This window comes from Mustela nigripes, chromosome 4, assembly GCF_022355385.1.
Source record: "Mustela nigripes isolate SB6536 chromosome 4, MUSNIG.SB6536, whole genome shotgun sequence".
Lineage (NCBI taxonomy): Eukaryota > Metazoa > Chordata > Mammalia > Carnivora > Mustelidae > Mustela > Mustela nigripes.
In genome coordinates, this window is record NC_081560.1 from 153,318,714 (window position 1) to 153,333,865 (window position 15,152).

General features: G+C 37.9%; 1 pseudogene; it reads right to left on the minus strand.

The window, feature by feature from the left end:
• Positions 1 to 8,012: 8,012 nt before the first annotated feature.
• LOC132016452 (olfactory receptor 6C74-like) lies at positions 8,013 to 8,936 on the minus strand (annotated as a pseudogene).
• Between the last annotated feature and the right edge of the window lie 6,216 nt (positions 8,937 to 15,152).

Consider the following 15,152-nt stretch of genomic DNA (forward strand, 5'->3'; position numbering starts at 1 on the left):
AGTTGACCCACTCATTTTTTCGTAGCATATTGTTTAACCTTCCTGTATATTTGGTGTTTCCAAATTTTTTCTTGTGTTTGACTTCCAGGTTCATAGTAGTGTGCTCAGGAGAAATGCATGGTTGATCTCAAACTTTTTGTATTTTTTGAGGCCTTGTTTGTGATACAACATGTGATCTATTCTTGAGAATGTGTCATGTACACTTGGAAAGAATGTGTATTCTGGTATTTTAGGATGGAATGATCTGAATGTGTCTGTTAAGTCCATCTGGTCCAGTGTGTCATTCAAAGCCACCGTTTCCTTGTTGACTGTCTGTTTAGATGATCTGTCAATTGCTGTAAGTCGGGTGTTAGAGCCCCCTACTATTATTGTATTATCAGTGAGTTCCATTATGTTTGTTACTAATTATTTTTTATATTTTAACCCAGTATATCATATATTTGGGTGCTCCCATGTTGGGTGCATATTAAATATTAAATATTTAATATTTATAGTTGTTAGATCTTGTTTTTGGATTATCCTTTTGTTATTGTATAGTGTCCTTCTTAATCTCTTGATACAGGCTTTGTTTTTAAAGTCTAGTTTGTCCAACAAAAGTATTGTTGCTCCACTTTTTTTGGTGTTGATATGCATGCAAAATGTTTCTCCATCCCCTCACTTTCAATCTGCAGATATGTTTAGGTCTAAAAGTGGTCTCTTGTAGGCAGCAGATCGATGAGTCTTGCTCTTTTTTTTTTCCATTCTGACCCTATGCCTTTTGATTGGAGCATTTAGTTGATTTACATTCTGAATAATAAAAGATAGATATGTATTTAATGACATTTAATTAACATTTAATCATTGTTTCTGGAGATTTTTTTTTTAATATGGCTGTTATTTGTTCTATTTTTTTTTAATTTTTTATTTTTTATAAACATATATTTTTATCCCCAGGGGTACAGGTCTGTGAATCACCAGGTTTACATACTTCACAGAACTCACCAAAGCCCATACCCTCTCCAATGTCCATAATCCCACCCCCTTCTCCCAACCTCCCTCCCCCCAGCAACCCTCAGTTTGTTTTGTGAGATTAAGAGTCACTTATGGTTTGTCTCCCTCCCAATTTCATCTTGTTTCATTGATTCTTCTTCTACCCACTTAAGCCCCCATGTTGCATCACCACTTCCTCATATCAGGGAGATCATATGATAATTGTCTTTCTCCGCTTGACTTATTTCGCTAAGCATGGTACGCTCTACTTCCATCCATGTTGTCGCAAATGGTAAGATTTCATTTCTTTTGGTGGCTGCATAGTATTCCATTGTGTATATATACCACATCTTCTTGATCCATTCATCTGTTGATGGACATCTAGGTTCTTTCCATAGTTTGGCGATTGTGGACATTGCTGCTATAAACACTTGGGTGCACATGCCCCTTTGGATCACTACGTTTGTATCTTTAGGGTAAATACCCAGTAGTGCAATTGCTGGGTCATAGGGCAGTTCTATTTTCAACATTTTGAGGAACCTCCATGCTGTTTTCCAGAGTGGTTGCACCAGCTTGCATTCCCACCAACAGTGTAGGAGGGTTCCCCTTTCTCCACATCCTCGCCAGCATCTGTCATTTCCTGACTTGTTGAATTTAGCCATTCTGACTGGTTTCACTGTGGGTTTTTCATATATGGCTTTTATGATGTTGAGGTACGTTCCCTCTAACCTATGTTGTTCAGGATTCATTCACCCAAAGCCTATCAGGGGTTTTAGCATGAATGGGGGTTATACTTTGTCAAACGCTTTTTCTACATCTATTGTAAGGTTCATATGGCTCTTATCCTTTCTTTTATTAATGTGATGTATCATGTTGATTGATTTTTGAATATTGAACCACTCTTGAGCCCAAGAATCACTGCCCCTTCATCATGGTGAATGATTCATGGTGAGTGTACTCTTGGATTTGGTTTGTTACTATTTTGTTGAGAACTTTTGTGTCCATGTTCATCATGAATTTTGGCCTGTAGTTCTCTTTTATTGGGGTCTTTGTCTGGTTTTGGTGTTAGGGTAATGCTGTCCTCATGGAATGAATCTGAAAACTTTCCTTATATTTTTGGGAACAGTTTCAGAAGAATAAGTATTACCTCTTCTTTAAATGTTTGGTAGAATTTGTCTGTGAATCCATCTGGCCTTGGACTTTTGTTTGATGAGAAATTTTTTATTCCTGATTCTATTTCTTTGCTGGTTATCAGTCTGTTCAAGTTTTCTATTTCTTTTATTTCCATTTTGGTAGTTTCTATGTTTCTAGACAATTTTCCTTTTCTTCCAGGTTTTCTAATTTTTTGGCAAATAGTTATTCATAATATTCTCTTACAATTGTTTGTATTTCTGTGGTATTGGTTGTTATTTTTCCTCTCTCATTTTTTTGTTTTTATGTATTTGGGTCCTTTCTCTATTCATTTTGATAAGTGTGGCTAGAGTTTTCAATTTAGTAATTTTTTCAAAGAATCAGCTCCTGGTTTCATTTTTTTGTTCTATTGTTTATTTTTAGTTTCTATATCATTTTTTTTGCTCTAATTTTTATCATTTTCTTCTTTCTATTGACTTTAGGGTTTATTTATTTTCTTCTTCTAACTTCTATAGGCATAACATTAGGTTATTTATTTGAGCGTTTTCTTGCTTCTTCAGGTAGGCCTGTTTTCCTGTATCCTTCCCTCTTGAGACTGCTTTTGCATGGAGCACTGGATGTGGTGCAGAAACAATGAATTCTGGAACACTGAAAAGAAAAAAAAAAAAGACTGCCTTTGCTGCATCCCAAAGGTGTTTTTTTTTTAATTTTTAAAAGTTTATTTTATTCTTTCAGTGTTCCAAGATTGTTTATGCACCACAACCAGTGCTCCATGCAATAAGTGTGCTCCTTAATACCCACTACCAGGCTCATCCATCCCCCTACAACCCTCCCTTCCAAAACCCTCAGTCTGTTTCTCAGTTCACAGTCTTTCTTCATTTCCCACTCTGATTTCCCTGAATTCACTTTTCCTTTCCTTCTCCTAATGTCCTCCATGTTCTGATGTAGTGTTCAGTGATTCATTAGTTGCATATAACACCCAGTGTTCATCACAACCTGTGCCCTTTTAAAAAAAAAAAAATCTGATCTTGTTTTTCTCCCTAAGACTGTTGGAATTCTTTTCCTGCTTTAGGTCTTAAAATTTCTAGGGACATCATCACCATCATCACCATCATCATCATTATCCTCATCACTGTAAATATGTAGATCGCACATCTAAATCCATACCAGAAATTGCATTATTTATATTAATTTATTGAATCTTAATCTTATTTCACAGATGAGAAAACAAAGGTGCAGTTTTACTTTTTACTTTTTTTTGATGGTAGAGATCATTTGCTTATTTCATGGGAACAAATTATGAAGAATTTAAGTAGCATATGGTGCATGAGAGGCAAATTTTATAACTCCTAGCTGCTCACTAAATGTTTATAATTTACCATGTTGTCAATAGCTGAGTGGTCGAAGATTCTGCACTGAGAATCATTCACCCAAAGCCTAAATGCCTCAACCTACTTTCTCTTAATATCAAAAGTTGCAACAGAAGTTGATAGATGGGATTCTATGGTCTTTTGCAGAAGAGGTATTTTTATTTATTTTTTAGTCTGGAAAGATTTTAAGATTTCTTTATATTTGGTGTTTGAAAGTTGTATCATGCATGTCTAGATACCAACATTTTAATTTTTAAGCTGTTCATACAAGCAATTTGGAATTTGTCTTGACCATTTATGTAATAATTTATTCCCCTATTTTTTCCCTCTGTTCTATGCCAAAATCCCTAATAGACAGAATTTGGATATTTTGGGCCAAATTGCTTTCCCTATAATTTTTCTATCTCTTTTTCTGTCTGTATTATACTTCCTAAAATGTCTCCATTTACTTATTTGTCAACAATCCTGATGATTCTTTTTTTCAGCTGCTGCACTTTTAATTTATAAAAAGCTTTTTCTTTTGTTAGTTGTTGACCTCAACACTTAGCAGTATTTTAAGGATGCAATATTATCTTGGAGCAATGTGTGATGAATTTTGTTTTTCATTTTCTTTTTTATGGGTTTGGAGGGAAGAGGTAGCAGCAGTTGTTTCCACCCTGCTCTACCTTACCTTCTAGATCACAGCCGATGGCACTTTGGTAACTACATTTTAGAGACTCCTTGCCAGCAGGATCCAGATTGAATCCCACTAGTGAAAAGCATAGTGTGATGCTGGAATGTAGAAGGAAGAAGAGCCATTATTGTTCCTTTAAAAGTGGTGGTTGCATGGGCTACAAAGAAAATGGTATCAAGGAATTGAAGGTTGGAGAACACAGTGTGGTTGTGGAAAACATTTAATAAAACTGCAGACTCCAGTTACTCTTAAAACTACTCACATCCCCCACTGAAGCCATAATGACCTTACTAATGGAAATCTGACCTAGCTTACCAGGGTTTCAACCCTAATGAATCCCCTGTTGCCCTCAGATAAGCTAAAATCATCACCCACAAGTCTTCCTATTTTGGTTCCTGAATGTCTATCTATTTCCACTCAGCTACTGAAAAACTTTCTTCCTGCATGTGGCATTTGATATCACTGATAATTTAGACTCTGCCTATGCCTTCAGCTCATCTTGTTCTATTTCTTTTCCATCTCACCATCCCTATAAGCATATGGAAACATGATTTTATAGCGACATGCTTCACAAATGCTATTGTCTCCCTTGAAATACCCTCCATTTTCATTATTAAAATAGAAAACTTCTTGTGTCTTCTAATACACAACATTTCTTGTGTCTTCCTTCTGTTCAACAGAAGACTTTAATTTGCCATGGTATCCCATAATAAAGACTAAACTTAGCCAAGACACAATGACAAGGTGATCATTGCCTTAGTATGTCCCTGATCTGATGGATCTAAACATATACAAAATGAAAGTTTGGTGATAGTGTATGTGTAGTCATGTGCTATTGATGAATGCTTTTCTGCTTCAAAAAATATACATTGGTATTCATTTATTTTTAGTATTTTTAAAATTAATTATTTTTATAAACATATAATGTATTAATTGCTCCAGGGGTACAGGTCTGTGAATCATCAGGCTTACACATTTCACAGCACTCACCATATCACATACCCTCCCCAATGTCCATAATACCATTTGTTTTTACCATTACCATTACCTGGCCCTACAACTGCTTTGAAGCTATAATCCAGGTATACAATGGGAATCAGATATTAGATATTTGAGCTCAATGAAATCATTCCCACTATTCTTCCTTCTGGTAGTTCCATAACTCTACATGTGAGATGGGTTTGAATCTGTCTTGTTTTTGAAGAACTTATCAAGAAAGATCTACTTAACAGAGAGAGCAAAGAGTAGCTTTTAGCTCTCTGCTAAACCAAGTGTTTAACAATCAAAATAACCTTTTGATTTTCTTCAAACCATATAGAGTATCTTTTCTCATTCTGTAGGTTGCCCCTTTGTTTTGTTGACTGTTTCTTTTGCTGTGCAGAAGCTTTTTATATTGATGAAGTCCCAAAAGTTTCTCTCACTTTTGTTTCCTTTGCCTTTGGAGACATGTCTTGAAAGGAGTTGCTGTGGCCCATGTCAGAGAAGTTACTGCCTATGTCCCCCCCTCCACCCTCCCAGGATCCTGATAGATTCCTGCCTCACATTGAGGTCTTTTATCTATTTCGAGTTTATCTTTGTGTATGGTGTGAGAGAATGGTTGAGTTTCATTCTTCTATGCATAGCTGTCCAATTTTCCCAGCATCATTTATTGAAGAGACTTTTTTCCACTGTATAATTTTTTCCTGCTTTGTTGAAGATTATTTAACCATAGACTTGTGGGTACATATCTGTACTCTGGACTCTGTTCCACTGGTCTATGTGTCTGTTTTTGTGCCAGTACCATGCTGTCTTGATGATCACAGCTTTGTAGTAAAGCTTGAAATCAGGGCTGATATCCAAGATCTATAAACAACTTCACAAAGTCAACACACACAAAAAAGATAACATCAAAAAATGGGCTGAAGACATGAACAGACACTTCTCCAAAGAAGACATGCAAATGGCTAACAGACAAATGAAAAAATGTTCATCATCACTACCCATCAGGGAGATTCAAATCACAATCACATTGAGATACTACCTTACACCAGTTAGAATGGCCAAAATTAACAAGACAGTAAACAATAAGTGTTGGAGAAGATGTGGAGAAAGGGGAACCCTCTTACACTGTTGGTGGGAATGCAAGTTGGTGCAGCCACTTTGGAAAACAGTGTGGAGATTCCTTAAGAAATTAAAAATAGAGCTACCCTAAGACCCTGCAATTGCACTACTGGGTATTTACTCCAAAGATACAGATTTAGTGAGAAGAAGGGCCATCTGTACCCCAGTGTTCATAGAAGCAATGACCACAATTGCCAAACTGTGGAAAGAGACAAGATTCCCTTCAATAGATGAATGGGTAAAAAAGATACAGCCCATATATACAAGGCAGTATTATGCCTCCATCAGAAAGGATGAATGCTCAACTTTTGTGTCAGCATGGACACGACTGGAGGAGATTATGCTGAGTGAAATAAGTCAAGCAGAGAAAGTCAATTATTATATGGTTTCACTTACTTGTGGAGCATAAGGAATAACATGGAGGACATTAGGAAAAGGAAAGGAAAAGTAAATTGGGAGAAACCAGAGGGAGAGACTGTGGACTCTGAGAAACAAACTGAGGGTTTTGGAGGGGAGGGAGATTAGGGGGTTGGTTGAGCCTGGTGGTGGGTATTAAGGAGGGTATGTATTGCACAGAGCACTGGGTGTGGTGCATAAGCAATGAATCTTGGAACACTGAAAAAATTAAATTAAATTAAATTTTAAAAAACATAAGGAGACAAAAACCCACAAACTATTAAAAAAATGGAAGAAGAAACTGAATAGACACTGTTCCAAAGAGGATAAACAATTGGCCCACAGGTACATGAAAAGATGCTCACCATCACTAATGGAAATGCAAACGTCACTAAAGGAAAAATACAAGTAAGACCACAATCAGATATCACTTCACATTTCTTAGATAGCTTTTACCAAAATGTCCCACAAAGGATAAGAAGAGTTAGGAAGGATGTGAAGAAAAAGGGACACTTATACACTGTTGATGAAAATGTAAATTGGTGAACTTCTCTGGTAAACAATATAGTATTTTCTGTAACATTTCAAAATAGAATTACCATTTGATTCAGCAATCCCACCTCTGGGTATATAGCCAAAGAAATTGAAAGATGGACCTCAAAGAGATATCTGTACTCCGTGTTCACTGTAGCAGTTTTCACAATTGCTACAATGTGCAAATAACCTTAAAATCCACATAATGAAGAATGGATAAATAAAACGCAGTATATCTACATTATGGAATATCATTCAGCCTTTTCAAAGAGGATCTTGCCACTTGCAACCACATGAATATATGTGGAGGACACTATTCTAAGGAAAACTGCTGGCAACAGAAAGACAAACATGATTCTTTGCACTAGGCATGGAGGGAATCAAGAAACATGCATTGATACTATTTCCATCCTTTCCTTCAGATACAGTCTTGTATCATTTTAATTATCTAAATGCCTTTTGGTAACTCATTATAAACTCTGTTGGACCATGTTTATGGCTATAGAGAAGTGAAATAGAAAGTGTATAAATTTACCAGCTTTTGGAAGTTTGAAGTACATAGTTTTTATCAGAGGGAAGAATAAAAATTCAGTAAAGGATATTGTGATTAATTGTCATCAACATGTGGAATATTTAGGGAGAAGATAGTTATGCACATCAATGTAAAATGTGGCTTGTAAAACAGAGTTCCATCTTGCTAGGGATGTGCAGAGTTCAAGTGAGGTAGACCAGAGACAATGCACAAGAACTCTGTAGATTGCTAAATTGGCCAGAATGGAGACAAATGGTTTTCTGAAGCCTTCCACTCCAAGGCCATGTCATTTTTTTTTTTTTCATCTTTATCTTTTCATTTTGCACATAGCTTCTCTCAGAGCCCAGTGGACCTGCTTGTTCCACAGAGTATAGATGACAGGGTTCAGCAGTGGGGTCACCACTGTGTTCACAAGGGCTGCCTCTCTGTTGGAGTCCAACCTGTTCTTTTGCCTTGGTTTCACATATATAAAGAACTACTTCCATATGTCAGAGAGAGGACTATGAGGTGATAGGAACAGGGGGAGAAAGCCTTCTTTTTCTCATTGGCAGATGGGAGTTGTACAATTGTGACTACTATATTGCTGTATGCCACGGTGGTTATAATAAGGGATGTCAAAAGGATAAACAAAGCAAGGACAAAAGCCAACATTTCAACAGACCTGGTGTCAGAACAGGAGAGAAGAATCAGGGGCCAATGTCACAGAAGAAGCGGGGGATGACATGGAGGCCACAGAAAGATAACTGGGAAACCATTACTACTGGACCAGTGATGAGAGGGAAGGCCAAAGCCAAGCAGACAGTGACCAGGAGGAAGCAAGTCTTCAGGTGCATGATGGTCGGGTAATGCAGAGGCTTGCAAATGGCCACATACCGATCCAGAGACATTATTGCTATGAGGAGGAATCCGCTGCTCCCAGAAATAAAAAGACAAATGCTTGTATGAAACAGGCAATAAAGGAAATGGTTTGCTTGTCTGAGAGAAAAATGACCAGCAACTTAGGAATAACAGCACTTATGAAACAACACCCAAAGAAGGAGAAAATGCTGAGGAACAAGTATATAGGTGTATGGAGCCAGAAGTCAGCACAGGTGATGTTGACTATGACCGCATTGCCTGCAATGGAGGCCAGGTATGCCAGCAGGTGCACCAGGAAGAGGACCTTTTCCAGGTGCTGGATGGCAGGAAGCCCCTCCAAGGTGAATTCTTGGACAGTTGTCCCATTCCCCATTTCCATGGACATCTCCTTCTACAGCAGCATCCCTGCCAGTCTTATCCTTCAATAAAGACATCAAGGAGAACAAATGTTTTGGAGGAGCATATGGAAGTTATCTGCCTATCCAAAAAGGTGACTAGGCTGATATCAAAGTGGTTTAGTGAGTTGGTCCTTGAATCAGAAGAGTCTGAGTTCAATACTAGTTCAATACTGAGTTCTAACTCCTGAGGGATGTGTTTCCTTTGGAAAGGAAACCTTTGTGAACCTTTGTTAACCTTTGTGAACTTCTATTTCAGCCTCTTAGAGTGAAGATGTAGGAAGGACCTCTTCATGTTCTTGTAAGAATTAATTAAGATAAAGCATGCAACTCACTTGGCATATGATGTTAATGTTTCCTATATGTCCCTCAAAGTCTAATTGTAATGTTATGGTCATTAATATAATGCTTCAATAGAGCATCACTAGTAGGCAGGGGTTGGGATTTTTGTAATCATACTACATTTTATTGTTTTTAATAATATCATTAATTTGTAAGTAAGTATAACAGTGATGTTGGTAATATTCTGTTTGAATATCTACTTTAATAATGTGACACATTTTATAGTCCAAGATGTCAGCATCAGCATCATATGGTGTATGGTGATCACTGATACTAAGTATTTCAATTTTTCTTCAAAATAACCATGAGCTCCTTCCTCTCAGAAGCAGAAACTGAGGCTTAGAGAGTTCCAGAGTGCTTAGGTCACAGAGTTGGTTCTTGAGCTAGATCTGCTGGATTGTAGAGCCCCTCCTGTTTTTAACTACAGTGTTAAAATATTTTAAAAGGGAAACAAATGTATTGCTGATGGACTATTTGCTTTATTTATCTTGTTTCCATCCTTAGTTAGAGTCACTGATGAGTTACTGACCTGTGGAATGACATGGGGCTTACAGAGAATCTACATTAACACAAGCATTTTATAGAAGAGACTGGAGACTAGAGACATTATGGGCCACTCAGCAACACAACATAGAGTAGAAATCCAGGATTTAACACCACCCCCACCCAGGGTTCATGCTGGGTTTTGGTGGAGGTGGGAGTGACAGCAAGTCATAGGATTAACCCTTTTAGGTGAATATGCTGGACACCTGGTATTCATATACTCACTCTTACATCAAAGCTCAGGAACATTTTCTCTCTTCAGTCCTCTCAGTGACTTCTCTGAGGATGGTTTTTGGCTCCTGCATATCAGTACTAGGGTAAAGGGTAGCAGTGTGGTATGTATCACTCTCACTTACCAATGTGGGCCCAGTCCTCTGAAGAGCTGGTCTTGAAATCAAACTCCTCACCCCCGAGTGGCAGAGTATCATGGAGCCCCTGCTTCTGTTCCTTTTGACCCCATTAAGTCCATGAAGGCACCAGGACCCCGAAACCAGGTGCACACACAAGTCACCAAATGGAGGGCAAGGTTTCCTCCTCTTGCAGCTGTTGTATTCTAAGAAATCAAGAGCTTGCTCTAGGCTGAGGGGAAAGGAGAGAGAAGGAATCTCATTTGTTACAGCCTGTTGTCCTTGAGGGGGTGAATGTGCATCCCATGCTGTCAGGGTCTGGCCAACAAAGCCTTGTTTCCACAGCCCAGAATGTGTCATAGCACAAATCTGCAGGGCGGCCTTGACCACTGAAACCCTAGAAAGGATCAGAGAGATTAAAACAACCATATTTCACTGCTTCCAATTCAGCACTGGAGCTTGACTCCCAGACTACGTAGGGTTCTGATGAAAGGTCTGGCCCTGCCTCCCTCAGTGGGTTAAAGCCCACCAAACATGCAACGTTGCTGCCCACCTCCCATATTCTTCAGCAGGAGCTGGCATCTTCTATGTTAAGCTCTGGGTGTTACCAAGACAAGGCTCCCTCTACTGCAGTACTCCTCATAATGGGTTCCACTCTTCCAAGACACCTTCTAAGTCACAAAGCTCTTCCACCAAATGCTCACCTTTCCAAGGGAGAAGCAGCCTTATTTTACTATATTCTAATGAGAAGCTGCTGACAGGCAAGTCTGAGGCTCTGTGATATTTTTGCCACAAGACTGGTCACCAATCAGGCAGACCCAGGCAGTGAACAGAGAGTAAAGGCCCCCAAACACTATGAGATGCTGAAAAGACAGGTGCAGAAAGGAAAGTTATGACTAGTGTCCTGGGCGTACCAAACTAGTTTCTGGTGAAGACAGTAGTTTCTGGTGCAACCATTATATTTATCTTTCCATTGTCTGTGGTGATGCTGACTCCCAGATGTCTGCATTGTTCTCTGCCAAGATTTTTCAAGGAAATTATATGAAAATTTCCCAAGGGTTTCTAAAACTCCAAGTTGAATATTGCTACTGATAGAAAGTAAAAGTCCAGACTACAATTTTCTACATGTGGTTTATGCACCTTGGCCAGAACACTGTTGTTAAGAGAATCAATTTTATGGTGAATAAGAGCTGGTTTACCCCCTGGCTTTCAGACTTTTGGGAAGATACCAGGCAAATCCTTCTGAGTGTTTGGATCCTCTTTCCTCTACTCTCCCATTGACCCTCAAGCCACATTCTTCATGTCTCGATCTTTACAGCCTTCCACTAAATGGTTTTCTCTACACTTTCAATTTCTATCCCTCTATTTCTCAGTGACATGGAACCCACAGTGACTGTGACACTTTCCTTTCTTGTCTTTTTACATCTCAGTGCTTTGTTTAAGGGAGAAACAATACAATTCTTATGCACTCTTTCAAAATATGTGGAAAGATTTAATGTAATTTCAAAAAAAATTATAAGCAGAATATTCTCTTCCCCCCTTATTATGATCTAATTGACATATGACTTTATAAGGTGTACAAAGTGATGATTTGATACACCCATATTTTATGAAATGTTTACCACAGTAAGGTTAACTAACACCTCCTTCACTTCACATAGTTACCATTTTGTTGTGGTGGTGGTAAGAGCACTAATGTTCTACTCTCACAGCAATGTTCCTGTGCGCAATACAGTATTGTTAACTACAGGCACCATGCTCTATCTTAGATCATCAGAACTTACGCATTTTGTAATTGAATGTTTGCACCACTTGACCAACATCTCCTCCTTTCCCCCACTGCTCAGCCCCTGACAACTACCATTTCACTGTCTGTTACTATGAGTTAGATGTTTTTAGATTTCACACACAAATGAGTTCATACAGTATTTGTGTTTCTCTGTCTGACTTATTTTGCTTAGCAATAAAATACACACCAGCAGATATATGATAAAAATGACAGTCTAATGCAGTAGAGAAGTGGAAGTCTTTTAATAAAGGTAGATGGTGCTGTGGCAAGTGGGTATTCAAATGGAGAAAATACATCTTGACCCTTACTCTTTATCATACCAAAAAAATTTTTTTAAGAGAAAAAAAAAAAAAAAGAAAAGCAATGCAGAAGATGCACTGTAGATCTAAATGCAAATGGTTTAACATTTATTTTAAAGAAAGCATGGCAGAATATCTCATGTGTTCGGGGGAAAACGAAAATATTTCTTGATGGAGACAAAAGAATTTATCCTAAAAAACAATGATATTAAGTATTTCTCTTTATTGGAAAACAGCATTAAGGAAATGAAAGTGGAAGCATCAGCCTGGGGGAAGCTATTTTTAATCTGACAAATCTACAGTTCAGTAAGGCAAAGACAATGTAACAAAAGAAAACTGGGAAAATATTTTCAGAGTCCTTTCACAAAAAGAGACCATACAAATGGCGGTATTACATTAAAATATTTGGGTTATTTCATTTCGAGGGAAATACAAATTAAAACCACAATATGGTAATATTTTATACAAACCAGGAAGGCTAAATGAAGAATTCAGGCACTGCCAAGTGTCAGTGATACTACTGGAACTCCTATTCACCGACACTGGAAGGGTAAAATTTGGAAATCTATTGATGTTGAGCATATTGTACATATTTGCTACATGATCCAGCAATTTCATATTTATGTGTGTGGAGAGTTTATATATATATCCTACACAAAAAATATTTTAATGACTTTTTAATAATTTAATGATTTTTAATGATTCACTTATTTATTTTGGAGTGAGAGAGTGAGTGTGAGTTGAGCATAGAGCATGACATAGAGCTTGATCCACAACTCTGAGATCATGACCTAAGCTGAAACTAGGAGCCTCCTATTCTCAACCCACTGAGCCACCCACGCACCCCAGTACACAACAGATTCTTATTTTAGTTTATTTTTTAAAGATTTTATCCATTTTTTGATAGAGAGAGAGAGACAGCGAGAGAGGGAACACAAACAGGGAGAATAGGAGAGAGAAAGAAGTAGACTTCCTGTTTCAAGCAGGGGAGCCCCATGTGGGACTTGATCCCAGAACCCTGGGATCATGATCTTACCTGAAGGCAGATGCTTAACCAACTGAGCAACCCAGGCACCCCTGATTACATTAATTTTAAACCTGCTTTTTTTCTCTTAAACTTTTTATTTAACTTTTCACTTTGCGATAACTCCAGACTTAACAAAAAATGTTGCAAACTGAACACAGGGAATTCTCATACACCCTTCATACAATATGAACACCAACCAGGGAGAGTGAGAGAGGGGGAAGCAGATTTCCCACTGAGCAGGCAGCCAGACCCGGGGCTTGATCCCAGGACCCTGGGATCATGACCTGAGCCAAAGGCAGATGCTTGAGGACTGAGCCACCCAGGCAGCCCCATTGTGTTCTTTCTTGCAGCAACATTGTAATCAGCCATTTTCCAGAGAGCTCTGGTTCTTCTTCTGGGTTGACTTGGGCCATTTCAGCCCCATCATGATTGATGAATGTCTTCATTGCATCTGAAGCTTTCAACTCTTTAATAGAGTTTCTACCACTGAATCTAGCTGCCTTTATTTTGTTTTCCTAGGACTAAGTCCTCATGTACTCCCACATGCTTTATTTGATTACTTAGTTTTTGAAAATTCTAAATAGATAGGAATTTGTGATAGAAACTGTTCTTCTAGGAGAAGTACTGCCTTTCTATACTGTCATTTCCTCTAACTGTTATTAATGAAGTTCTGAAATTATTCCCCCCCCCCTTTTTTTTGGTCTATTTTGTCTGACCATAGCTTCAATGTTAAGAAGGAAACTTTTTAAGGATAGGGCATTGGTAGAGATTTTCTTGCCATTAAACTGACTTTTGGAACTAATACACATGCTCTTAGGCCAGATTTGTTTTTGTTTATTTTTGGAATAATTATTTTGGAATAACCTTTTCTCTAAAAAATGCTCAATGAGAAGGTCCTGTCTTCTCTGTTTAGAAGAGAAAGCACTTTAACATAGGAGGTCTTCATTTTTAGTTTTCCTGCCCCAGATCTAATGATTTCTAGGCTATTAACTATGTAGTTTTATTATCAAAAGACTGACACAGAATTTCATAACGACTCATAGATGTTAACTATTGAGACTTGCTCTATTTTGTGTGTGTGTGTGTGTGTGTGTGTGTATGCCACAATGAGTTTCTCTCTGCCTACATCAAACCTTCTTCAATCAGAACTCATATGTATTCTCACTATAATCATAATTCTTGTACTTAAATTCTAAAATAGCACAAGTTTACTAAGCATGATTTAGAACTGCAAAGATCATTATGGAGAACTTTTCAAATGGCAAAGACAAAGCATTTTGGAGTAACTTCTGGAAAGAAGGAAACATCCCAGATATTCAGAAGGCAGTGTTTGAATTGGTATGCTGAGAGCTCAAAATAAAATTTTGACTCCATTTTGGCCTTCCTCAAAAATTCTCTGGGAAAACCCAAAGTTAGGAACAATCTAATCATATCACCATACACTGGTCCTCAGTGTCTTCTTATGTTCTACCTACTGTGATTTCACAACTTAGACTACTTTCCTTTACTACTTACTCAGAAGACTATTGCTTTAATGGGTCATTCCTCACTTCAGATTTTTAGAAGGTCAATCAGTGGAAGATGCATGTAAGCAAAGTCATATTAGAGCCATAATAGAAGACTTCCAAAACCATAGAAAAACCAAAGCATTGCTATGTGACATTGAATTGTAGTAGTCTTTTACTGGCCACTTCATTTTTCTCAGATAAAGACAAAATTTGTTGAAAACTATCATGTGGGGAGGGAGGAGTCAAGATGGCAGAGAAGTAGCAGGCTGAGACTACTTCAGCTAGCCGGAGATCAGCTAGATAGCTTATCTAAAGATTGCAAACACCTGCAAATCCATC